This window comes from Capra hircus, chromosome 25 (assembly GCF_001704415.2).
Source record: "Capra hircus breed San Clemente chromosome 25, ASM170441v1, whole genome shotgun sequence".
Lineage (NCBI taxonomy): Eukaryota > Metazoa > Chordata > Mammalia > Artiodactyla > Bovidae > Capra > Capra hircus.
Genome location: NC_030832.1, coordinates 35,075,300 through 35,100,682, shown reverse-complemented (window position 1 = coordinate 35,100,682; position 25,383 = coordinate 35,075,300). Strand labels below are relative to the sequence as shown.

General features: G+C 47.2%; 1 protein-coding gene and 1 pseudogene across 1 annotated transcript in view; both read right to left on the bottom strand.

Annotated features, from left to right (window-relative positions):
• LOC102181832 (NADPH--cytochrome P450 reductase) overlaps positions 1-25,383 on the bottom strand; it is a gene marked incomplete in the record, with an annotated part of 1,163,480 nt that overhangs the window by 36,168 nt on the left and 1,101,929 nt on the right.
• On the bottom strand, positions 19,330-20,349 carry LOC102190775 (annotated as a pseudogene).

Genomic DNA, 25,383 nt, shown 5'->3' with positions numbered 1-25,383 from the left:
TAAGCCAGTTTCTCTCAGCCCAGGAGTTACTAGAAGCTTTCAACATCCATGACCCATGTGGGCGGTACGCTGCATGTAGCTCCTGTCTGCGGGGCAGCTCTGCCTGTTTTCACCAGCTGTGGCGGCAGGGGGCAGATAAGGAAAGAAAGCAGAGAAGGCAGCGACCCCAGCTTGAAGCGGTATCCGCCCCCCCAACGAGACCTGAGAGGTTTAAGGCGTCTAAGCATGGGGTCAAAGGCATGAGGCGTCCAGTCTGGACACACCATCCCACCCCCTGCGCCGTTACACTGAACGTTAAGCAAGCAAGGTGCAGAATCCATTCATGGCGAAGGGAGAGAGGAGGTGGGAGGTAAGGCGAGCGGGAAGGAGTGGAGTGTCACTTGGAGGGTGACCTGCTACCTTAATGGGGAAATAATTCTCTTCAGGTGTTTCAAGCCAGTCCAGTTCTTTCAACCACTGATAAGCTATCCACCCTGGGGCCAGAGAGATAATGGGGCGAGAATTACTATAGACCACCATTTATACACCTCATCACTACCCGGGCCCTTGTTTAGTAACCTTGGGGAGCGTGTCCTTGCGTCAGAAAGAATCAAGCGACCACGTAGAGAGATCAGAGAAAACCACTGGAGGTTGAAGGAGGTAGGCAAGAAGCAAGAAGGGAAAAGAAGCGCCTGGGAGAAGACGAGAAAAGGAACATGACCTGGTTGTAAACCAACTAGATGCGTCTTCCCCTCATACTGACAGATGAGATTCCTGCGGCATCTCCCAGCCTGACTTTCTGGCCCCTCCTCCCTTTGCCGCCTCCACATCATCCAGGTATGGGGTGGGGCGTCTCTAGCGTTTTCTCCCCACACTCCCCCTTCCTTCTTTCATCATGGACCCCACCAGCCTGCTCCCTCACCCAGAAGCAGTCAACAGAGCACGTCTTTGTAGCTAGCGGTGCTGTAAATAGCCACTGTTTTCGGCAGGATCTTCATAATAGGGAGGCGGCTTGGGCGGTGGACGGCTATCTGGTTGCCTCCGCTTTCTGCCAGCAGGGCCTCTAGGACTCTAGAAAAAGAATGCTGGTTTTTTTTAAGAGTCTGCGAAAGCCTTTCTGTCTAGTGCGCCAAACCTTTGGCCTCCGGGGATTCTCTTGCAGGGCGCTGTGTGGATGTGCGGACTCTTGGTCCAGGAGCCCCAGCTTTCAGGCCTTCCCTACACACTGATCCATGAACTTCTCCAGTGGTGTTCAGTCCAGGCGGCCAACTGGGTAGGGCAGTGGAGGCTAGGGCAGGAGCGCGTGCACAGAGGTCCACCCCCAGATGCATCGCGAAATCCAGTGTGCGGCCAGAGGTTAGCAGAAGGAATCCAGAGACCCACCCACTGGTCCCACCGCACGGCACTGGTGATCTCAAAGATCTGGATGCAAGCGCCCTTGTCCATTTTGTGGGGTCTCTGGAAATATGCAAGGCCACATAGGAGGACGTGGCTTGGAGAGGTATTTCGATCCAAGGTTCAAACCATGTCAGTGGCACAAGTTATGTTCCCACTTTTCATATTCAGGCCTTGCCCAGAGTCACTAGGGCCAGTAGTTACCTAAGTGAGAGAGGTGCCTGTGGGGGGGACACGTACCGCCGCCCCGAGCTCTTGGAACAACTGCGTGCTGGTCCACCTGCGCGGAGTAGGCCCCCTGGTCCTTGTAACCTAATCGGGTCGCCACTGTGGGCAGAGGAGCAGTCCAAGAAGGGTGGTCGCTGAGATGCCTTTACGTCCCCTTCTCTCCTGAGGGATTCACTTGGACAGAGTCCAGCCTGGGTGCGAGGCTGGCAGCAAGAGCTTCAGGTCCCGTCCTGGGACTCTCACCTCCTGACCATGCCGGGGGCTGAGCCTGTGGTGGCACTGGGGACAGAGCAGGTAGACAGCGGGTCTCATCGTCGGTGTGGATAAGCGTGAGACCGGGGCAGGGAGGGAAGGTCCAGGGAACGCGGAACAGTGGCAGGCCCACTCTCAGCGTGGCTACACCTCTCCTCTGCCCTTCCTCTTGGGCTGGCAGGCTATGCTTCCCCCTGAGGTGAGTGCATTCCCGTTGCATCTCAAGAGGAGTCACTCTCCACCGGAAAGGCGAGAGGAACTCCAGGGTCGTGTCACCATTCCCAGAGTCCCCCAGATGTCTCAGTCCATTCCAGAGAAACCTGTTTTCCCTGCACTGCCTCGACTTTCAAGCCGAGGATCGACTCACACCACAGTGGCACGTGGGACAGACCTGTGGGAAAGCCTCGTGGGAAAGCCTCGTGGGAAAGACTCGAGGGAAAGCCACAGATCGTCTGGAGGCCTCATCTCCTCTGGAGGGTAGAAACTCCTGGATTTTCTCGAGTTGCGGCAGGTGCTCTCGACTTACGACGGGGACCTAAGGGACCCGCTCTGGGGACATCAGGGACCCGCTCTGGTGGCCTCAGGAAAGCCCAGTCCCCATGCGAGTTGTTCGGGAGCCTCTTGGGATTCCTCTCCCGTCGATGCCGGGGCCTAAGACCTTGTGTGGAGTCGGTGCAGGAACCTGAGGATTCCTCTGCAGTGCTGACATGGATCTTGGGATATTTCTGATGTCTCCCCAGGGGAGTCAGTCGTTGTCTCGAGTGGCGGCATGTACGTGGGCTTCCTCCCGAGATGTAACAGAAGTGTCATGCTTCCCGTCGAGTGGATCAAGGGATCAGTGTCTTTCCCTCGAGGCTTTCCCACGAGGCTTTCCCACGAGGCTTTCCCACAGGGCTGTCCCACGTGCCACCGTGGTGTGAGTCGATCCTCGGCTTGAAAGTCGAGGCAGTGCAGGGAAAACAGGTTTCCCTGGAATGGACTGAGACATCTGGGGACTCTGGGAATGGTGGAAATACCCTGGGGTTCCTCTCGCCTTTCCTGTGCAGAGCGCCTCCTCTTGAGATGCGACGGGAACGCGGGAATTCTTTCCCGAACACACAGGGAAAGGATCCCTCCTCTCGTGCTATGAGGCGGAAACAGGGCTCCTCTGGATGTGGGCGGGACTCTCGTGCTTCCTCTAGAGAGGATACGGGTATGTCGAGGATCTTCTTGAGTTGCAGCAAGGATTTGAAGGGCCCTTTGTGAGTTCCGGATGTTAGGTGTGATTAGCCTCGTGATGCCTCAGCGGAAATGGGCCTCATCTCGCCTTGAGGGGAGAACCTCCTGGATTTTCTCGAGTTGTGGCATGTGCTCTCGACTTACGACGGGGACCTCAGGGACCCGCTCTTGCGGCCTCAGTTTAGGCTAGTCCCCATGCGAGTTGCTAGTGGGCCTCTCGGTATTCCTCTACCTTTGATGCCAGGACGTAAGACCTTGTGTGGAGTTGGGGCCGGAACTTGAGGTTTCCTCTCCAGTTCTGACATGGATCTTGGGGTACTTCTGGAGTCTCCAGAGGGGAGTCAGTCCTCATTTCTAGTTGTCCCATGCACGTCCGCTTTTCACCCGAGATGTAGGAGCAGTGTCATGCTTCGCGTCGTGTTGATATAGGGATATTTGGCTTTCCCTCGCGGCTTTCCCAGGAGGCTTTCCCACATGGCTGTCCCACGTGCCACCGTGGTGGTAGTCAATCCTCGCCGTGAACGTCGAGGCACTGCTGGGAAAACAGGTTCCTCTGAAATGAACTGAGACATTTGGGGGACTATTGACATGGTTGCACAATCCTAGCGTTCCTCTCAGCTTTCCTGTGGAGAGCGCCTCTTCTTGAAATGCGATGGGCACGCCAGGAATTTTTCCTGGTGAAGCAGGGAAAGGATACCTTATCTAAAGTTACCAGGTGTAAACAGGTCTAATCTTGATGTGGGCGGGACCCTCGTTCTTCCTCTCCATTGGAGACATCTATGTCGGGGTACTTCTTGAGTTGCAGCACGGGTGTGAAGGACCCTTTAGAAGTTCAAGAGGGAAGGTGTGATAAGCCTGGAGACACCTCAGCGGAAATGGGCCTCATTTCGCCTGGAGGGGAAAACCTCCTGGAATTTGTCTAGTTATGGCAGATGCCTCTCGAGTTAAGGCAGTTGCCTCTGCATTTATGATGGTGACCTCAGGTACCCACTCTTCTGTCCTCAGGAAAGGCCAGTCTCCATTCGAGTTGCTAGTGGGCCTCTCGGGATTCCTCTCCAGTTGATGCCATGTCCGAAGACCTTTTGTGGAGTCAGGTCCGGAACCTGAGGATTCCTCTCCATTTCTGACATTGATCTGGGGGTACTCTGGAGTCTCCACAGTTGACTCAGTCCTCATCTCGACTGGCGATATGCACATCTGCTTTTCTCCCGAGCTATAGCAGCAGTGTCATGCTTCCTGTCACGTTGATATAGGGATCTATTGCTTTCCCTCGAGGCTTTCCCACGAAGCTTTCCCACAGGGCTGTCCCAAGTGCCACCGTGGTGTGAGTGGATCCTCGGCGTGAAAGTCGAGGCAGTGCAGGGATAACGGGTTCCTGTGGAATGAATTGAGATATTTTGGGGACTACTGGAAAGGTGGCATGATCTGGAATTCCTCTCGTCTTTTCTGTTGAGAGCACCTTCTCTTGAGATGCAATGGGAACACCGGGAATTCATTCCCAACGTAGCAGTGAAAGGATCCCTCATCTCGAGCTATGAGGCGGAAACGGGGTTCCTCTTGATGTTGTTGGGACCCTCGTTCTTCCTCTCGAGTGGAGACGGATATGTCGGTGAACTTCTTGAGTTGCAGCAAGGGTGTGAAGGACCCTTTCGAATTTCAGGAGGGAAAGTTTGATTAGCCTGGAGACGCCTCATCGTAAATGGGCCTCATCTTTCCTGGAGGAGAGAACCTCCTGATTTTTCTCGAGTTGGGCCAGGTGCCTCTCGATTTATGGCGGTGACCTCAGGGACCCGCTCTGGTGGCCTCAGGAAAGGCCAGTCTCCATGCGAGTCGCTAGGGGGCCTCAGACCTTGTGTGGAGTCGCGGCCGGAACCTGAGGATTCCTCTCCAGTGCTGACATGGAACTTGGGGTACTTCTGGAGTCTCCCCAGGGGAATCAGTCCTTGACTCGTGTGGGGAGTTGCACATCAGCTTTCCCTCCGAGCTCTAGCAGCCGTATCAGGCTTCCCGTCTCGTTGATGCAGGGTTCTGTGGCTTTCCCTCGACCCTTTCCCTCCTGGCTTTTTCACAGGTCTGCCCCACCTGCCACCATGATGTGAGTTGATCCTCAATGTGAAGGTCGGTGCAGTCCAGGGAAATCAGTTTCCTCTGGATTGGACTGAGAGTTTGGGGGGACTTTTGGAATGGTGGCACGAACCCTGGAGTTCCTCTTGATTTTCCCTTTGAGAAGGCCTCCTCTTGAGTTTCGACCGGAATGCCATTTAATCTTTTCTCGAGGAAGCAGGGAAAGGAAACCTCATCTCGAGCTATGAGATGGAAACGGGGATCCTCTTGATGTTGGCGGGACCCTTGTTGTACCTCTTGAGGGGGCCCGGTATGTTGGGGACTTTCTTGAGATGCAGCAAGGGTGTGAAGGACCCTTTCGAAGTTCAAGAGGGAAGGTGTGATTTGCCTGGAAACTCCTCAGCCGAAAAGGGCCTCATCTCGTCTGGAGGGGAGAGCCTCCTGGATTTTCTCAAGCTGTGGCATCTTCCTCTCGAGTTATGACTGGGTCCTCAGGGACCTGCTCTTGTGGTCTCAGGATAGCCCAATCTCCATGCGAGTTGGGAAGGGCCTCTCTGTATTTTTCTAGAGTCAGTACCGGAGCGTAAGACCTCGTGAGGAGTCAAGTCAGAACCTGAGGATTCCTCTCCAGTGCAGACATGGAGCTTGGGGTACTTCTGGAGTCTCCACAGGGGAGTCAGGCCTCATCTCGAGTGGGGGCATGCACGTCCGCTTTCCTCCTGAGCTGTAGCAGCAGTGTCAGCCTTCCCGTCCCGTTGATGCAGGGATCTCTGGCTTTCCCTCGAGGCTTTCCCATGAGGCTTTCCCACAGGGCTTTCACATGTGCCTCTGTGGTGTGAGTCGATACTCGATGTGAAATTCGAGGCAGCACAGGGAAATCAGGTTCTTCTTGATTGGAATGAGGAATTTTGGGGACTTTTGGAATGGTAGCACGACCCCTGGAGTTCCTCTCGACGTTCCTGTTGAGAGCACCTCCTCTTTACATGCGACGGAAAAGCCGGGAATCCTTTCCAGACAAAGCATGGAAGGAACCCTCATCTCGAGCTATGAGGAGGAAACGGGGTTCCTCTTGATGTTGGCGGGACAGTTGGTGTCCATCTCGGTTAAGGTGGGGAATGTTGGGGAAATTCTTGAGTTGCAGGAAGGGTGTGAAGGACCCTTCGAAGCTCAAGAGGGAAGGTGTGATTTGCCTCCTGACCCCTTAGCTGAGAAGGACCTCATCTCGCCTGGAGGGGAGAACCTCCTGGATTTTCTCGAGTTGCGGCAGGTTCCTCTCAAGTTACGACAGGGAATTCATGGACCCGCGATTTTGGCCTCAGAAAAGTCCAGTCTTCATGCGATTTGCCAGGGGCCTCTCGGGACTCCTCTCCAGTCAGTCCCAGGGACTAATACCTCGTGTGGAGTCCAGGCCGGAACCTGAGGATTCCTCTCCAGTGCTGACATGGATTTCAGGGTACTTCTGGAGTCTCCACAGGGGAGTCAATCTTCGTCTCAAGTGGGGGCATGCATGTCCGCTTTCCTTCCGAGCTGTAGCATCAGTTTCAGGCTTCCTGTCACGTTGATACAGGGATCTGTGACTTTCCCTCGATATTTCCCCACGAGGCTTTCCCACAGGGATGTCACACGTGCCACCGTGATGTGAGTCCGTCCTCGGTGTGAAATTCGAGTCAGTTCAGAGAAATCAGGTTCCTACGGAGTGGACTGAGATATTTCAGGGACTGTTGAAGTTGTAGCACGAACCCTGGAGTTCCTCTTGACCTTCCTGTTGAGAGCGCCTCCTCTTGAGATGCGACGGGAATGCCGGGAATTCTTTCCCGATGACGCAGGGAAGGGAACACTCATCTCGAGCTGCAAGGCGGAAACGGGGCTGCTCTTGATGTTTGTGGGACCCTCATTCTTCCTCTCGAGTGGAGACTGGTGTTTCAGGGAATTTCTTGAGTTTCTGCACTGGTGTTTAAGACCGTTTGGAAGTTAAAGAGGGAAGGTGTGACTTGCTTCGAGACACCTAAGCCTCATCTCGCCTGGAGCGGAGAACCTCCTGGATTTTTGTGAGTTCCAGCAGGTCGCTCTCGAGTTACCATGGGGACCACAGGGCCCCGATCTTCTGGCCTCAGGAAAGGCCAGTCTGCATGCCAGTTGCGAGGGGTCTCTTGGGATTCCTCTCCAGTCGGTGCCGGGGCCTAAGACCTCGTGTGTAGTGGAGGCCGGAACCTGAGGATTCCTCCTGAGTGCTGACATGGATGTTGGAGTACTTCCGAAGTGTCTACAGGGGAGTGAGTCCTCGACTCGAGTGGGGACATGCTCATCCGCTTTCCTCCTGAGCTGTTGCCGCAGTGTCAGGCTTCCCATCGCGTTGATACAGGGATCTGTGGCTTTTCCTCTAGGCTTTCCCACGAGGATTTCCTACAGGGCTGTCCCCCGTGCCACCGTGGTGTGAGTCGATCTTCGGCGTGAAATTCGAGGCAGGGCAGGGAAATCAGATTCCTCTGGAGTGGACTGAGACATTTTGAGGACTTTTGGCATGGTAGCATGACACCTGGAGTCCTTTCGACTTTCCTGTTGAGAGCGCCTCCTCTTGAGATTCGACGTGAATGCTGGGAATTCTTTCCCGAAGAAACAGAGAAAGGAATCCTCATCTCGAGGAATGAGGAGGAATCGGAGCTCTCTTTATGTTGACGGGAGCCTCGGTGTTGACCTCGAGTGGAGGCGGATATGTCGGGTAACTTCATGCGTTGCAGCAACGGTGTGAACGACCCTTTCCAAGTTCAAGAGGGAATGTGTGAAATGCCTGGAGACGTCTTAGCCGAAAAGAGGCTCCTCTCGCCAGAGGGGAGAACCTCCTGGATTTTCTGGAGTTGTGGTTGGTCACTCTCGAGTGGGGACATGCACGTCCTCTTACCTCCCGAGCTTTCAAAGCAATGTCAGTCTTCCCGTCGTGTTGATATAAGGATCTGTGGCGTTCCCACGAGGCTTTCCCACAGGGCTTTCACACGTGCCAACGTTTTGTGAGTCGATTCTCGGGGTGAAAGTCGAGGCAGGGCAGGGTGATCAGTGCTTTTTTAGTGGACTGAGACATTTGGGGGATTTTGGAATGGTGGCACGACCCCTGGAGTTCCTCTCGACTTTCCTGTTGAGAGCACCGCCTCTTGAGATGCGACGGGAACCCCAGGAATCCTTTCCCAACGAAGCAGGAAAAGGAACCCTGATCTTGAGCTACGTGGTGGAAACGGGGCTCCTCTTGATGTTGCCGGGACCCCTGGTGTTCCTCTCGATGGCAGACGCATAAGTCGGGTAACTTTTTGAGTTGCAGCAAGGGTGTGAAGGGCCCTTTCTAAGTTCAAGGGAAAAGGTTTGATTTTCCTGAAGAAGCCTCAGCAGAAAAGGGCCTCCTCTCGCCTGGAGGTTGGAACCTCCTGGATTTCCTCAAGTTGCAGCAGGTCCCTCTCGAGTTACGACAGGGACCTCAGGGACCCGCTCTTTTGGCCTCAGGAAAGGCCAGTCTACATGAAAATTGCAAAGGGCCTCTCGGGATTCCTCTCCAGTTGGTGCCAGGGCTTAAGACCTCATGTGAAGATGAAGCCATAACCTTAGGCTTCTTCTCCATTGCTGAGATGGAACTTGGGGTACTTCTGGAGTCTCCGCGGGGGAGTCAGTCCTCGTCTCCAGTGGGGATATGCATGTCAGCTTTCCTTCTGAGCTGTAGCAGCAGTGTCAGGCTTCCCTGTGCATTGATACGGGGATCTGTGGCTTTCCCACGAGGCTTTCCCACAGGGCTGTCACACGTGCCACTGTGGTGTGAGTCGATCTTCAGCGTGAAAGTCAAGGCAGTGCAGGGAAATCAGGTTCCTCTGGAGTGGACTAAGACATTTGGGGGACTTTTGGAATGTTGGCACGACCCCGGGAGTTCCTCTCGACTTTCCTGTTGAGAGCGCCTCCGCTTGACACAAGACGGGAACGCCGGTATTCCTTTCCCAACTAAGCAGGGAAAGGAACCATCATCTCGAGGCTGAGGCGAAAATGGGGCTCCTCTTGATGTTTGCGGGACCCTCGGTGTTCCTCTGGAGTGGAGACGGGTATGTCGGGAAACTTCTTGAGTTGCAGCAAGGGTGTGAAGGACCCTTTCAAAGTTCAAGAGGGAAGGTGTGATTTGCCTCTAGACGCCTCATCATAAAAGGGCCTCATCTCTCCTGGAGGGGAGAACCTCCTGGATTTTTTGGAGTTGCATCAAGTGTCTCTCGAGTTACGATGGGGACCTCAGGGACTGGCTCTTGTGGCCTCAGGAAAGTCCAGTCTCCATGCGAGTTGGCTTGGGCCTCTTGGGATTCCTCTCCAGTCGGTGCTGAGGCCTAAGACCTCGTGTGGAGTCGAGGCCAAACCTGAGGGTTCCTCTCCAGTGCTTACATGGATCTTGGTGTACTTCTGGAGAATCCACAGGGGAGTCAGTCCTCGTCTCGAGTGGGGACATGCATGTCCGCTTTCCTCCCGAGTTGTAGCAGCAGTGTCAGGCATCCCGTCGTGTTAATACAGGGATCTGTGGCTTTCCCTTGAGGCTTTCCCACGAGGCTTTCCCACAGGGCTGTCACACATGCCGCCGTGGTGTGAGTAGATCCTCGGCAAGAATGTCGAGGCAGTGCAGGGAAATCAGGTTCCTCTGGGGTGGACTGACACTTTTGCGGGGCTTTTGGAATGGTGGCACGACGCCTGCAGTTCCTCTTGACTTTCCTGTTGAGAGCGCCTCCTCTTGAGATGCAACGGGAACGCCGGGAATCCTTTCCTGATTAAGCAGTGAAAGGATCCCTCATCTCGAGCTACGAGATGAAACGGGACTCCTCTTGATATTGGCGGGACCCTGGGTGTTCCTCTTGAGTGGAGACGGGTATGTAGGGGAACTCCTTTAGTCGCAGCAAGAGTGTGAAGAACCCTTTTGAAGTTCAAGAGGGAAGGTGTGTTTTGCCTAGGACGCCCCAGTGGAAAAGGTCCTCATCTCGCCTGGAGGGGAGAAACTCCTGGATTTTCTCGAGTTGCAGCAGGTCCCTCTCGAGTTATGATGGGGACCTCAGGGGCCCGCCATTTTGGCCTCAGGAAAGGCAAGTCTACATGCGAATTGCTAAGGGCCTCTCAGGATTCATCTCCAGTTGGTGCCGGGGCTTAAGTCCTCATGTGGAGATGATGCTGGAACCTAAGGATTCCTCTTCAGTGCTGAGATGGAACTTGGGGTACTTCTGCAGTCTCCACGGTGGAGTCAGTCCTCGTCTCATGTGGGGACATTCATGTCCAATTTTCTCCCGAGCTGGAGCAGCAGTGTCAGGCTTCCCTGCACGTTGATAAAGGGATCTGTGGCTTTCCCACGAGGCTTTCCCACAGGGCTGTCACAGGTTCCACTGTGGTGTAAGTCGATCCTCGGAGTGAAAGTCGAGGCAGTGCAGGGAAATCAGGTACCTCTGAAATGGACTGAGACATTTGGGGATTTTTGGAATGGTGGCATGACCCCTGGAGTTCGTCTCGACTTTCCTGTTCAGAGTGCCTCCTCTTGAGATGCGACGGGAACATCTAGAGTCCTTTCCCAACGAAGCAGGGAAATGGACCATCATCTCGAGATGTGGAGGGAACTACTGGGCTCTTCTTGAGTTGTATTGGGACTCTCGGTGTTCCTATCGAGTGGAGACTGGTGTGTCGGGGAACTTCTTGAGTTGCATCAAGGGTGTCAAGGACCCTTTCGAGTCTCAGAGGGAAGGTGGGATTTCTCTCGAAAAGCCACAGCAGAAAAGGGCTTCATCTCGCGTTGTGGGGAGAATCTCCTGGTTTTTCTCCTGTTGCGGCAAGAAACTTGGGGTTGCTCTCGAGTTATGGCAGGGACCTCAGGGACCCGCTCCTGTGGCCTCAGGAAAGTCCAGAGTCCTTGCGAGTTACGAGGGTCCTCTCGGGATTCCTCTCCAGGCGGTACCGGGTCCTAGGTCCTCATCTTGATCTGAGGCGAGAACCTCATGGTTCCTCTACAGTGCTGACATGGATCTCGGGGTTCCTATGGAGTTTCAACAGGGAAGCCAGGCCTGGTCTCATGTGGAGACATGCAAGTCCGCTTTCTTCTCGAGCTGTAACAGTATTGTCAGGCTTCCTGTCAAGTTGACGTTTGGATCTGTGTCTTTCTCTCGAGGTGTCACAAGGCTGTCACACATGCCATCGTCTTCTGAGTCTATACTCGGGCCGAGAGTTGAGTCAGTACAGGGGAATCAGGTGTATCTGGAGTGGATTGTGACATCAGGTCTTTTGGAATGGTAGCACGACCCCTGGAGTTCCTCTCCACTTTCCCGTTGAGAGCGCCTCCTCTTGAGATGCGACTGGAACTCCAGGATTCCTTTCCCGAAGAAGCAGAGAAAAGGACCTCATCTCGAGTTGAGGAGGGAAAACCTGGTCTCTTCATGAGTTCTGGTGGGACCCTTGGTGTTCCTCTCGAGTGGAGACAGGTATGTCTGGGAACATCTTGAGTTGCATCAAGTGTGTCAAACCGTGAGTATCGACTCAAAACACAATGGCACTTTTGACAGTCTGACACCTGAAGAGAAAGCCGCAGATCCCTATGTCAATTAACAGGAAGACTGACACTACTGTTACAGCTCTATTGGAAAGCGGACTTGCATGTCAGCACACCAGGTGAGGTGTGACTCCCTTGTTGAAAATCCATAGGAACACCGAGTTCCATGTCAGCACTAGAGAGGAATCCTCAGATTCCAGCCTCAGCTCCAGATGAGGACCTAGGACATGGCACTGACTGGAGACGAATTCAGAGATGGCCCTCTCAACTCAGATGGAGACTAGACTTTCCTAAGGCAACACGAGCGGGTTCATGAGATCCCTATCGTAACTTGAGAGGAACCCCAAGTTTCCTGCCGCAACTCAAGAAAAACCAGGAGAGTCTCCCCTCAATGTGAGATGAGGCCGTTTTCTGCTGTGTAGTCTCCAGAGAAATCCCACCTACCCTATTGAGCCTCAAAAGGGTCCTTGACACCCTTGATACAACTCAAGAAGTTCCCCGACATACCCATCTCCACTCGAGAGGAACACCTAGTGTCCCAGTACAACTCAAGAAGAGCCCCGGTTTTCCCTCCTCATCTTGAGATGAGGGTTCATTTCCCTTCTTCGTTGGGAAGGGAATCCCGGCATTCCCGTCGTACCTCAAGAGGAGGAGGTCTCCAATTGAAAGTCGAGAGGAACTCCAGGGGTCGTGCCACAATTCCAAAAGACCCAGATGTCCCAATCCACTCCAAATACACCCTATTCCCCTGCACTGACTCGACTGTCACCCAGAGTATCGACTCAAAACAAGATGGGAAGTGTGACAGCCTGTGACACATCAAGAAAAAGCCTCACAACCCTACGTCAACTGGACAGTCGTCTTCACAGTACTTTTACAGCTTGAGATCAAAGCGGGCTTCCAAGTCTCACATGAGGCGAGGCCTTACTCCCTTTTGAAACTCCATAGAATTCTGATATCCAAGTCAGCACTGGCGAGGAACCCTGAGGTTCAGGCCTCAGCTAGAGATGAGGACCTTGGCCATGGCACTGACTGGATAGGAATCCCGAGAGGTCCCTCGCAACTCACATGGATCCTTGACTTTCTTGAGACAACACGAGCTACCGGGAGCCAGCACAGGAAATCCCACCCATGACGAAGGTCATGAAGAAGAGGCCCGACAGGCAAAGGTGAGTCAGGAACCAAGGGACCCCCTGGACCTGGTCGAGCATCTACCCCAAAACCAGAGTTTGCCTGTCCTGTTATGTTTCACCAACTCCCCTGTTACCAATGGGGGGCTATCCCCGACCAACTTTTTCTGAAGAAAATTAAATTAGAAGTTTAGTTATTAAGTCTCCTGGGTGTAATTGGAGTGTTTCAATTCAAACCCATCTGATAGCTTTCTAACTTGCCTGACAGGTTTATCCAGACTTTTACCACTACGCATGTGACTGTACAGCCTCCCAACCATGAGAGACACATTCTAGGAATGTAGAGCCTTTTGAGGAGTTAAACATTATTAGGATAGTATTGGTGAAGGATTTCATTGTTGATCCAATACTTGTTGCCAAGTTTTCATATCTGTTATTTGTTGTGTACCTGGGATTGCATTAATTAATATAGTTGGTGTATAGAAAAAATAATTAGCAACATTAGATCTTTGAGTTAAGTACTTCCTCTGTTGTAACCCACTGCACCTTTGTTCTATAAGAATGTAACTTTATTTAGTACTTTGAGGGTGATGCAGATTAAAGAAAAGACAGGTCAAGGGAAAATGAGGGTTTTTTTTTTGTTGATTAATATTTATCAAGGAAAAGAGCCATAAAATGTTAAATAGCCTCATGGCCAGAAGATAATGTAAATCACCTGAGATCTTTTGTATACGGAAAGGTATGCAGAAAGAAAGCCTGGTATTGAGAAGGGTCAGGACTGCTGCCCCTGCATGACTCTGCATCTTCCATTATGTAAAACTTAGGGTATATAAGCTCCTTTTGAAAATAAAGTTAAAGGTCTTACACAAGCTTGGCCTCCCCATGTCATATTTTCTTTATCTCTTTATCTCTGTTTCAGGGTAATTCCCTGAAGTGCAGGGGCCCTCTGAGTTCACTGTCCTTCCTGGGCTTCTAAGACCCACTCGATAAGGTGCCCAAGGTGGGGGCACCTTCCGCTATTCGAGAGGGTGCCTGCGACCTCCGTGAACACTGCAAGTCCCTTTTCTGGTGCTTTATTGGCTTTCTGTGTAAACCAAGGAAAATCAGCTTCTTTTCTATCCTTTATTTTCTTAACTGAAAATTCTTTCCTTATCTCTCTCTATATCTCTCTCACGCCATGCCACCCATGCTTCGGATACCCTGGATCCAAACAGGGCTGATCCCTGGTAAGTGGCGCCCAGAGCAGGCTATTCGAAAGTAGGTCTGCCCCATTGCTCAGTTTTCAGGACGGCTAGGACCCCACTCAGGGTGTCACGGACCCCCCTGTATAAGATAGGTAGGGTCAGTTAGAGCGGGAAATGTTGAAAAGGGTTGAAACCAAACCTTCTTTAAACGGGTTGAAAAGAAACCTTCTTTCTAAGGGTTGAAAACAAACCCCATTTATAAAGGTTGAAAGGAAACCTTCTGTATCAGGGTTAAAAAGAAACCCCCCTTTACAAAGGTTGAAATGAAACCTTCTTTACAAGACTTAAATCTCTGACATGGGTTACAGTGAGTCAAAAGAATGACAACTTTTTATAGGAGTAATCTTGCAATTGTTAAATAAAAGAAGAATTAAAGTTAAGAAAGCCAATATTCATTCTTTTTTTTTTTTACGTTTGTACAAGAGCAATGTCCACTGTTAACTTAGATACTTGGGAAAAAGTAGGAAAACGGCTAAAAACTTATTATACTCAGCATGGTCCAGAAAAAGTGCCTACTGATGCCTTTTCCTTATGGAATATGATTAGAGATGGTTTAGACCCTGCTCCTGAATCTGAAAAGTACATGTTAAAGAGGAAAGTGAAGAGAAAAAGGTACATGTAAAAGAGGAAGATGAGGAAAAGAGGCAATACCTACTTATCGGCAGCTAAATGAATGGCTAGCTGCTATGACTGCCCAGGAGCATGCAGAAGATAGCGATGAGAAGAAAGATCAGCTTTCCCCTCAGGATGAGGAAGATTTAGAGGGAACAGCAGCTCGATTCTGATGAGGACTGCTCCCTTTTAGATAAATATGCTCCCAGGAGTTTAAGAGAAACGTCCCCAGTCAAGCCATCCACTCCCAGGAACTTAAGGGAAACATCCCCAATTAGGCCATCTGTAAGATTTAAACATCGAACAGTTAAAAGATCTCCGAAGTAGGAAAATAAAGACATGGGATGCTAGAGTGTCCCCTGCCCCCTCCTTATAAGGGTGAGGGGCCTCCACTAGAAGTTCCCTGGAAAAGGGTTCTCTCTAGCCCCAAGGGTGAATTTGATCCCCACCTTGAGGCTCGTTTTCCAGTAATATTTGACGAAAGTGGTGGGGGAAGAGCCCCCCTACTGGGAACCCATTCCAATGAAAATGATTAAAGAACTCAAACAGGCTTGTGCTTTGTATGGGCCTACAGCCCCATATACTGTATCATGGTAGAGGCCTTACTGGCCAGATGGATGTCACCCCATGAGTGGAAGACAGTCGCTAAAGCTTGCCTGTCTGGAGGGCAATATGTACCTTGGAGAGCTGAATATGATAACCTTACCCAGAAACAGGGCAATAACAACCAAAAATATGGCCTGAGATATATTGTAAAAAGCATGTTGGTAGGGACTAATGAATTTGGAACACATTACCACTCGTTCAAGGTAAGGAGCAGCGGCTGTGCTTTGCTGGAACAGCCGTGAAGAGAGACCCCACGCCCAAGATAAGAGAAACCCAAGTAAGATGGTAGGTGTTGCAAGAGGGCATCAGAGGGCAGACACACTGAAACCATACTCACAGAAAACTAGTCAATCTAATCACACTTGGACCACAGCCTTGTCTAACTCAAAGAAACCAAGCCATACCTGTGGGGCAACCCAAGACGGGTGGGTCAGGGTGGAGAGGTATGACAGAGCGTGGTCCACTGGAGAAGGGAATGGCAAACCACTTCAGTATTCTTGCCTTGAGAACTCCATGAACAGTATGAAAAGGTAAAATTATAGGATACCAAAAGAGGAACTCCCCAGTCATTAGGTGCCCAAGATGCTACTGGAGATCAGTGGAGAAATAACTCCGCAAAGAATGAAGGGATGGAGCCAAAGCAAAAACAATACCCAGCTGTGCATGTGCCTGGTGATAGAAGCAAGATCCAATGATGTAAAGAGCAATATTGCATAGGAACCTGGAACGTCAGGTCCATGAATCAAGGCAAATTGGTAGTGGTCAAACAAAAGATGGCAAGGGTGAATGTCAACATTCTAGGAATCAGCAAAATAAAATGGACTGGAATGGGTGAATTTAACTCAGATGACCATTAAATGTACTGCTGTGGGCAGGAATCCCTCAGAAGAAATGGAGTAGCCATCATGGTCAACAAGAGTCCAAAATGCAGTACTTGGATGCAATCTAGAAAATGACAGAATGATCTCTGTTCATCTCCAAGGCAAATTATTCAATATCACAGTTATCCAAGTCTATGCCCCAACCAGTAACGCTGAAGAAGCTGAAGTTGAACGGTTTTATGAAGACCTACAAGACATTTTAGAACTAACACCCCAAAAAGATGTCCTTTTCATTATAGGGAAATGGAATGCAAAAGTAGGAAGTCAAGAAACACCTGGAGTGACAGGTAAATTTGGCCTTGGAATGCAGAATGAAGCAGGGCAAAGCCTAATAGAGTTTTGCCACAAAAATGCACTGGTCATAGAAAACACCCTCTTCCAACAACACAAGAGAAGTCTCTACACATGGACATCACCAGATGGTCAACACCGAAATCAGTTGATTAGATTCTTTGCAGCCAAAGATGGAGAAGCAGTATACAGTCAACAAAAACAAGACCAGGAGCTGACTGTGGCTCAGATCATGAACTCCTTATTACCAAATTCAGACTGAAATTGAAGAAAGTAGGGAAAAATGCTAGACCATTCAGGTATGACCTAAATCAAATCCGTCATGATTATACAGTGGAAGTTAGAAATAGATTTAAGGGCCTAGATAGATAGAGTGCATGATGAACAATGGAATGAGGTTCGTGACATTGTACAGGAGATAGGGATCAAGACCATAGCCATGGAAAAGAAATGCAAAAAAGCAAAATGGCTGTCTGGGGAGGCCTTACAAAGAGCTGTGAAAAGAAGAGAGGTGAAAAGCAAAGGAGAAAAGGAAAGATATAAGCATCTGAATGCAGAGTTCCAAAGAAGAGCAAGAAGAGATAAGAAAGAGATATTATGGGGAGGGAAGTGGGAGGGGGGTTCATGTTTGGGAACGTGTGTACACCCGTGGTGGATTCATGTCAATGTATGGCAAAACCAATACAGTATTGTAAAGTAAAATAAAGCAAAAATAAAATTTTAATAAACACATACACACACACACACATACACAAAAGAAAGCTTTCTTCAGTGATCAGTGCAAAGAAATAGAGAAAAAGAACAGAATGGGAAAGACTAGAGATCTCTTCAAGAAAATTAGAGATACCAAGGGAACATTTCATGCAAAAATGGACTCGATAAAGGACAGAAATTGTCTGGACCTAACAGAAGCAGAAGATATTAAGAAGAGTTGGCAAGAATAAATGGAAGAACTGTACAAAAAAGATCTTCACGACCCAGATAATCATGATGATGTGATCACTAATCTAGAGCCAGACATCCTGGAATGTGAAGTCAAGTGGGCCTTAGAAAGCATCACTACGAATAAAGCTAGTGGAGGTGATGGAATTCCAGATGAGCTGTTTCAAATCCTGGAAGATGATGCTGTGAAAGTGCTTCACTCAATATGCCAGCAAATTTGGAAAACTCAGCAGTGGCCACAGGACTGGAAAAGGTCAGATTCATTCCAATTCCAATGAAAGGAAATACCAAAGAATGCTCAAACTACCGCACAATTGCACTCATCTCACATAGTAGTAAAGTAATGCACAAAATTCTCCAAGCCAGGCTTCAGCAGTACGTGAACCGTGAACTCCCTGATGTTCAAGCTGGCTTTAGAAAAGGCAGAGGAACCAGAGATCAAATTGCCAACATCCGCTGGATTATGAAAAAAGCAAGAGAGTTCCAGAAAAACATCTATTTCTGCTTTATTGACTATGCCAAAGCCTTTGAATGTATGGATCACAATAAACTGTGGTAAATTCTGAAAGAGATGGGAATACCTGACCACCTGACCCGCCTCTTGAGAAATCTGTATGCAGGTCAGGAAGCAACAGTTAGAACTGGACATGGAACAACAGACTGGTTCCAAATAGGAAAAGGAGTACATCAAGGCTGTATATTGTCACCCTGCTTATTTAACTTTTATGCAGAGTAAATCATGAGAAACGCTGGGCTGGAAGAAACACAAGCTGGAATCAAGATTGCCAGGAGAAATAGCAATAACCTCAGATATGCAGATGACACCACCCTTATGGCAGAAAGTGAAGAGGAGCTAAAAAGCCTCTTGACGAAAGTGAAAGAGGAGAGCGAAAAAGTTGGCTTAAAGCTCAACGTTCAGAAAATGAAGATCATGGCATCCGGTCCCATCACTTCATGGGAAATAGATGGGGAAACAGTGGAAACAGTGTCAGACTTTATTTTGAGGGGCTCCAAAATCACTGCAGATGGTGACTGCAGCCATGAAATTAAAAGACCCTTACTCTTGGAAGAAAAGTTATGACCAACCTAGATAGCATTTTCAAAAGCAGAGACATTACTTTGCCGACTAAGGTCCATCTAATCAAGGCTATGGTTTTTCCTGTGGTCATGTATGGATGTGAGAGTTGGACTGTGAAGAAGGCTGAGCACCAAGAATTGATGCCTTTGAACTGTGGTGTTGGAGGAGACTCTTGAGAGTCCCTTGGACTGCAAGGAGATCCAACCAGTCCATTCTGAAGGAGATCTACCCTGGGATTTCTTTGGAGGGAATGATGCTGAAGCTGAAACCCCAGTACTTTGGCCACGTCATGCGAAGAGTTGACTCATGGGAAAAGACTCTGATGTTGGGAGGGATTGGGGGCAGGTGGATAAGGGAACGACAGAGGATGAAGATGGCTGGATGGCATCACGGACTCGATGGATGTGAGTCTGAGTGTACTTCGGGAGATGGTGATGAACAGGGAGGCTGGCGTGCTGCGATTCATGGGGTCGCAAAAAGTCGCACACGACTGAGCGACTGAACTGAACTGAACTGGAGGTTTCTGTTTGGATCATCCTCTTTTCTGTTTGTTTACTCACCTGTAAAATGGAGATAATAGCAGCACTTAACTCTTTGCATATCATTAGAGATTACCACTAAATATCACTGAATGTTTTATTTTTTTTATTTAATTATGTTTGGATAAAAGCTTACAAATCTGTATACAATGACAAAGCTAGTAAGACTAAGTTCCAATTTTGTAGAAAATTTCCCATAAGCTGCATAGTCCCAGGCGAGATTCTTCTATCATTTCTTTCTTCCATTTCTTCTTCTGTACTTTTAGAACCTCTGATTTCTACTGTTATTTTTCATAACATAGGTACTCTTTATCCATATGTCCATTTTGACCTTTGCATCAGTTGAATGAACACTGAGCTCCAAGTGCATTTAATTTATCACTTAATTTCACTTTTCTAGTAAAAATTTTTCTAATTGCATTTTTCATCTGGTCATTTATCAAAGTATAGATTAATGGATTTAACATTGGAGCTATGACCATGTAGAATACCGTGTAGAAACTCCTTTATCAATAGGGAAAGAATCTACTGGTATCATCTGCACAAATATGCTGGGTACAAAGAAAAAGAGGATCACCGTGATGTGGGAGACACAGTGGAGAGGGCTTTTTGCCTTACCTCCAAGCTCTAGGCCCTTAAAGAGAGTAGAATTACTCTATAGGAGCCAACCAAGAGGAGAAAGATTAACAGAGAGATGAATCCACTGTTGGTAGCAACAAAGAGCCCTAGAGTGTGGGTATCAGTGCAGGCAAGTTCAAGAAAAGGGTTCAGATCACACATAAAGTGGTCTATGACATTAGGGCCACAGAAGAGTAAGCTGAAGGTGAAGAGGATTTGAATAGTTGCATGAAGAATGCCTCCTGCCCATGCCACTCCCACTAGGAACCAACACACCTGCCAGTTGATGATGCTTGTGTAGTGCAAGGGCTTGCAGATGGCCACATAGTGGTCATAGGCCATCGCAGTCAGCAGGATGACATAAGCACCTCCAAATAAATGTTCCCCAAAGATTTGGATCATGCATCCATTGAAAGAGCTGGTTTTCTTTTCATGGAGGGAACCTAAAATCAGTTTAGGAGTATTGACACAGGAATAGCAGACATCAATAAAAGAGAGATGAGCCAGGAAAAAGTACATGGGAGACCCCAGTAATGGGCTGGTGGTGATGGTGACCATAGTCAGCACATTTCCAACCTCAGACACGATGAAGATAACCAAAAACCAATATGACTTTGTTGGCTCCCAGTGGGAGTGGCATGGGCAAGAGGCTTTCTTCATGCAAATATGACTTTCTGCATCTTTGGATTCTGTGTGAGTCCCAGTAGAATAAACTCTGTTACGTTGTTTCTGTTCTCCATGTATTTCAGGTTATAATTAATGATATTATCTGACAAAAGATACAACATATTAGTTCTATTTTAAATTTAGTAAGCTTGTCAATATAATAAATAATTAACCCATAGTTTGTGCTGTATTATAAATGTTATGATTTTTTGTGATAAAATAAAATAATTCTGAAGCACTAAAAATTACTTAGGTATGAGTGTATGAGAATATAAAAATATAAGTGTAAGAATTTATAGGAGAATATGAATGTGGTGCAGAAGAGGGTTTTGAGAAAGAGGGAATCTTGTGTATAAGTATAGTATATTTTAATGGACTTGAATGAAGTAGGCTGAGATACAGTAAAGGGATGGAAACCAGAGAATGTAACCCCATTATCAATCTATTTGTATGCAGTTCAGTTCAGTCGCTCAGTCGTGTCCCACTCTTTGCAACCCCATAAACCGCAGCACGCCAGACCTCCCTGTCCATCACCAACTCCCAGAGTTTACCCAAACTCATGTCCATTGAGTCAGTGATGCCATCTTACCATCTCATCCCCTGTCATCCCCTTCTCCTTCTGCCTTCAATCTTCCCCAAAATCACGGTCTTTTCAAATGAGTCAGCTCTTCACATCAGGTGGCCAAAATAGTGGAGTATCAGCTTCAACATCAGTCCTTCCAGTGAACACCCAGGACTGATTTTCTTTAGGATGGACTGGTTGGATCTCCTTGCAGTTCAAGGGACTCCCAAAAGTCTTCTCCAACACCACAGTTCAAAGGCATCAATTCTTCAAATCTCAGATTTCTTTATAATCCAACTCTCACATTCATACAAGAATATTGGAAAAACCACACCCTTGACAGTTGACAAAGTAATGTCTCTGCTTTTTAATATATGTATTTAACTATATGTATTACTTGACTAAATGTACCTTTGCATTGGTAATGGGAAAGTAGGAAAACATGCAGGGGGTATTGTGATAGAATTGATAAACCAATTGCCTAAACTCATTAGTTTTATAATAGCTGATATAGTTAATGAATAATTTCCATGGGCATGGCTTGATAGCAGCCTGGAATTTGCACATAATCTCGAAGACTAATGTTAATTAGTAATATTAATGATGCTGTTAACTAAACCTTAATTTAAATAAACAATACCCCAATAAAATTACTTTTTTAATTTTTATTTTTACTTTATTTTACTTTAGGATACTGTATTGGTTTTGCCATACATTGACTTGAATCCACCATGGGTGTACATGCGTTCCCAAACATGAACCCCCATCCCACCTTCCCCCCCATAACATCTCTCTGGGTCATCACCGTGCACCAGCCCCAAGCATGCTGTATCCTGCGTCGAACATAGACTGGCGATTTGATTCTTACATGATAGTATACATGTTTCAATGCCATTCTCCCAAATCATTCCACCCTCTCCCTTTCCCTCTGAGTCCAAAAATCCGTTATACACATCTGTGTCTTTTTTGTTGTCTTGCATACAGGGTTGTCATTGCCATCTTTCTAAATTCCATATATATGTGTTAGTATACTGTATTGGTGTTATTCTTTCTGGCTTACTTCACTCTGTATAATCGGCTCCAATTTCATCCATCTCATCAGAACTGATTCAAATGTATTCTTTTTAACAGCTGAGTAATACTCCATTGTGTATATGTACCACAGCTTAGACCTATATATAGAAAACTATAAAACACTGATGAAAGAAATCAAAGAGGACACTAATAGATGGAGAAATATACCATGTTCATGGATCGGAAGAATCAATATAGTGAAAATGAGTATACTACCCAAAGCAATTTACAAATTCAATGCAATCCCTATCAAGCTCCCAGCCATATTTTTCAAATAACTAGAACAAATAATTTCAAGATTTGTATGGAAATACAAAAAACCTCGAATAGCCAAAGCAATCTTGAGAAAGAAGACTGGAACTGGAGGAATCCACTTGCCTGACTTAAGGCTCTACTACAAAGCCACAGTCATCAAGACAGTATGGTACTGGCACAAAGACAGAAATATCGGTCAATGGAACAAAATAGAAAGCCCAGAGATAAATTCACACGCATATGGATACCTTATCTTTGACAAAGGAGGCAAGAATATGCAATGGAGTAAAGACAATCTCTTTAACAAGTGGTGCTGGGAAAACTGGTCAACCACTTGTAAAAGAATGAAACTAGATCACTTTCTAACACCACACACAAAAATAAACTCAAAATGGATTAAAGATCTAAATGTAAGACCAGAAACTATAAAATTACTTTTAACAAACTTAATAAACACTTGCTGCTGCTGCTGCTGCTGCTAAGTCGCTTCAGTCATGTCCGATTCTGTGCGACCCCATAGACAGCAGCCCACCAGGCTCCCCTGTCACTGGGATTCTTCAGACAAGAACACTGGAGTGGGTTGCCATTTCCTTCTCCAGTGCATGAAAGTGAAAAGTGAAAGAGAAGTCGCTCAGTCATGTCCGAGTCTTCGAGACCCCATGGACTGCAGGGGGAGTCCTACCAGGCTCCTCCATCCATGGGATTTTCCAGGCAAGGGTATTGGAGTGGGGTGCCACTGCCTTCTCCACTGTGTGCTATTTCTGCAGACATTTGGTTATTTAATCCTCATTAAAAATCTTCAGGATGTTTACTGCCATCATTTTTATACTTATTTTACATATCCTGAAGAGAAGAATAGAGAAATTAAGGATCCTGCCAAGATCAAGCAGCAAATAAAGTGCAAAGTAAAAATTAGATCAGATTGTACTTATACTCTTTTTCCTCCAAATTCTTACACACACTCTATATTGTGATGTTATATAGTAAATAATGTTAAGCCAGCAAACTCCTTTGATATGACAATAATAATAACAATAATTATTATATTTATTTTTTAATTAATTCCTTTAGGTTCCTGTCCCAAATAGAAAAACTGATGAAGATAGGTGTCAAATTGGTTCAGATTATAATCTTTTCCCTCTCCAAACTCTTTAAGTGCATCCCTTATTGTTAAGTTTAAATTTATCATGTTGAATTAGAACTCTCCGTTTTGACATGACCTATGACTATAATAATTATAATCGCTTCGATAGTACCTCAGAATCAAGAATATATGAAGCAATTTAATTGACAGTCACAAATATACACACAGACTCAGACAAAAGCACATGCATTGTAACATACTAGAATACCCAAATGTTGAAAATGAGTCATGTACTGCTTTCACTGAAGGTCCATTTTATCTTTGTCTTTCTTTTATCCCCATTTCCTTCCTACTCCATTTCCATAGAAATCATACACTCACAAACACTTCTACGAAATACTGAAATGTTGATCCCAGTGTTTATGATTTGAGAATCATGCCTTCTCTACATTCAGCTCTTGATCCAGGGTACATTTCTTCGCATCTTACACCTTTAGATCCCTTAGAGGAATCTAGTATCAAGTGGGAACTTTATGTCTGTCTCACAGTCTCTTATGAGAATTGATTGAAGAAACATATATGAATATATCCATCATACTGCTGTGCAACACAGTTCAGTTCAGTTCAGTCTCTCAGTCCATACATGACTACTGGAAAAACCATAAACTTGGCTAGACAGACCTTTGTTGGCAAAGTAATGCATCTGCTTTTTAATGTGCTTTCTAGGTTGGTCATAACTTTCCTTCCAAGGAGCAAGCATCTTTTAATTTCATGTCTGCAATCACCATCTGCAGTGATTTTGGAGCCCAGAAAAATAAAGTCTGACACTGTTTCCACTGTTTCTCCATCTATTTGCCATGAAGTGGTGGGACCGGATGCCGCAATCTTAGTTTTCTGAATGTCGAGCTTTAAGCTAACTTTTTCACTCTGTTTTTTCACTTTCATGAAGAGGCTCTTTAATTCTTCTTCACTTTCTGCCATAAGGGTGGTGTCATCTGTATATCTGAGGTTATTGATATTTCTCCCAGCGATCTTGATTCCAGTCTGTGCTTCCTCCAGCCCAGGATTTCTCATGATGTACTCTGCATAGAAGTTAAATAAGCACGGTGACAATATACAGCCTTGACGTACTCCTTTTCCTATTTGGAACCAGTCTGTTGTTCCATGTCCAGTTCTAACTGTTGCCTCCTGACCTGCATATAGTTTTCTCAAGAGGCAGGTCAGGTGGTCAGGTATTCCCATCTCTTTCAGAATTTTCCACAGTTTATTGTGATCCACACAGGCAAAGGCTTTGGTATAGTCAATAAAGCAGAGATATATGTTTTTCTGGAGCTCTCTTGCTTTTTCCATGATCCAGCGGGTGTTAGCAATTTGATCTCTGGTTCCTCTGCCTTTTCTAAAACCAGTTTGAACATATTGCTGATGCCTGGCTTGGAGAATTTTGAGCATTACTTTACTAGTGTGTGAGATGAATGCAATTGTGAAAACACAAAGCAAGTTAATTTTCTTTTATGACTCTGTATGCTCCTAGTAGAAAGGAAGAATCGACAATTTGAGTAATAATACAGAGAAACTTTTAAACATACACTACACTGGGAGAAGTCAAAGGGGCTCATATGATCATAGCAGTTGATCCAAGAAAGAATTACCTTTGTTCCTGTTTGATTATATTTATCTTCTAATACATTTAAATATTTTGTGTATGAAGTGTATTAAACTTTATTTTTATCCTCAGGAATAGCTTTCATTATTAAAATAAGTGTTTCCTGAACAAAAACATGTATATATATATATATATATATTTTTAATTGACTGTTCAGTTCAGTTCAGTTCAGTCGCTAATCGTGTCTGACTCTTTGTGACCCCATGAATCACAGCACACCAGGCCTCCCTGTCCATCACCAACTCCCGGAGTTCACTCAGATTCACGGCCATCGAGTCAGTGATGTCATCCAGCCATCTCATCCTTTGTTGTCCCCTTCTCCTCCTGCCCACAATCCCTCCCAGCATCAAAGTCTTTTCCAATGAGTCAACTCTTTGCATGAGGTGGCCAAAGTACTGGAGTTTCAGCTTCAGCATCATTCCTTCCAAAGAAATCCCAGGGTAGATCTCCTTCAGAATGGACTGGTTGGA